Raw genomic sequence first — 2,014 nt, 5'->3', positions numbered from 1 at the left:
TCCCAGCTCGGCCAGAAAGAGAAAATGGCGCTGGATTTGCCTCCGGAAGTGACGCGTACACTCATTTGCATGTCGGTGCAGTCAGCCAATGGGATGAGAGGGTGCGTGGGACCCCTGGGCCGGGCCTCACAGACCCCTTGGGGACCCTGCCTAAAGCTGGACTGGAGGCTCTGGGGTGGGAGTGGTGGTGTCCTGCAGGTGTCCCTACCTTGACACCCCTCCTGCCACAGTGGACTGGCCTGCTAGTCCCTTACCAGCATCTGTGCAAACTCTCGTGAGAGTTTGAGTGGATGATGACGTCATTGAAGGGGTGGGGCAATTGTGTCATCAACCACATGGCCAATCACGTGAGCTCACCATATCTTTGACTTCATTTGCATGGAATGGGGATGGAGCTAGTAGCTGCAGCAGGAATGGATAGCCCCGCCCACATATCAGAGCCAATAGGAAACTAGCTATGAAGAGAACCCTGCCCTGCCATTGGAGAGTAGAACTTGGGCTATCAGAACTTTTACAAGTGTGCCCTTCATTGGCACATCTTGGTGAACTGACTGGATAGGGTCTCCTGACTATTCTTTTCTAAAAAAATTTATGTCACACCTTTTCTTGAGAATTCTGATTTTTAAGTTAGAGCTACTGTATGTTTTGTAGATTAATTATATACATTTGTAAAAGCTCCTAAATGGCCTTAAAATTCACTTTTTCCTCGATTTATTAAATACTGTAATATATTTTTCAAAATGAATGAAAACATGGAGTAGGAGCTTTCAAAATGGCTTTGGGTCTTCTTTAATTGAGTCAAGCGCCCACAGGGAGCTTGAAGTTTAATGAGGCCAGGTGTGTATATAAACACCTACTTTTATTTATTGGGTCTCTGTCCTAGTCGAGCTACTTACTATTCCAGACCTTTCCCACTTCATTAAAGTTCCCTGGCAACATCACCCTTCCTCAACTTCCTTTTCAGCAGAAGGTCATGTCTCCTCCTACTTCTTCCATAACACCAAGACCATCAGACTTGGTGTTCCTCAACCTCCCAGCTCCTACATGCACACCTATTTCTTCAACAATCATCCTACCTTAGAGCTAGTTTCAGAGGATATTTCTGCCCACATAGATGGGCTGGTCCATTTATTGTTGGACCTTGTCTGCCTGCCCTACCAGCACCTCATTGTGGAGTCATCCCATGGTCCTCCCCTCCCCCACCTCTTCTGCTCAGTTTTAGCCTAGAGACTAAAAACGTAACAGGCACCCAATAAATGTCTGACTTATCATAATTGAAGGACTGCTTACTTTTTAAAAATGTATGAATTGTGATTTAATTTGGTAATGAATTACAGGGAATGGGTACAATATCCCCACATGTATCTGAGAACTTATGGGTGTGATAGAAAGTAAAGTCAAAGCCTTCCAGTCCATCATAATCCAATGAGAGCATTGTATCCAAAGAACACCTCTCCAAAGAACACCTCTGCTCCCTCCACTCTTCAATCTGGTGTTCTCTCACCCCCACCCTCACCACTCTACAGAAATGCTTGGTCACCAGTCACCTACTTGTTGAACAGATTTTGTTCCTCATCTATTTATAACCCCTCTCCCTTTCCTGAAGTCCTCACCTCCCTGACAACTCCTAAACATGCCCTTTGATCTTCTTCAACCTCTCTGATTGTTCCTTGCATCTTCATCAGCTTTCTTCAGACCACCCTGGAATGCTGGTCTCCAGGGTCCTGCCTACTTTTGTTCATTTTTCAACCACATTCATTACCTGCATCCCTTGTGCCAGGGACTATACTGGGTATTGAAAAATCCCATACCTTTCATTTATTACTCCATCATAACTGCAGATTCAAACTTCATTATTTCAATTCCAACCCAATATACCCACCTCTTCCCTAAGTTTTTTATTTTATTTTTTTGGCTGCCGATTGGGCAGCTCCACTTGGGTGTCTCACAGTTACCCCAAATTAAAAATGTTCAAAACTGAACCCATCATCCCCTCTTCAACAGCCTCTTTTAC

Source organism: Myotis yumanensis, unplaced genomic scaffold, assembly GCF_028538775.1.
Source record: "Myotis yumanensis isolate MYYU_CA2020_CCGP unplaced genomic scaffold, mMyoYum1.0.hap1 SCAF_7, whole genome shotgun sequence".
Taxonomy (NCBI): Eukaryota; Metazoa; Chordata; class Mammalia; order Chiroptera; family Vespertilionidae; genus Myotis; species Myotis yumanensis.
Note: the sequence above shows the minus strand (reverse complement) of the source record.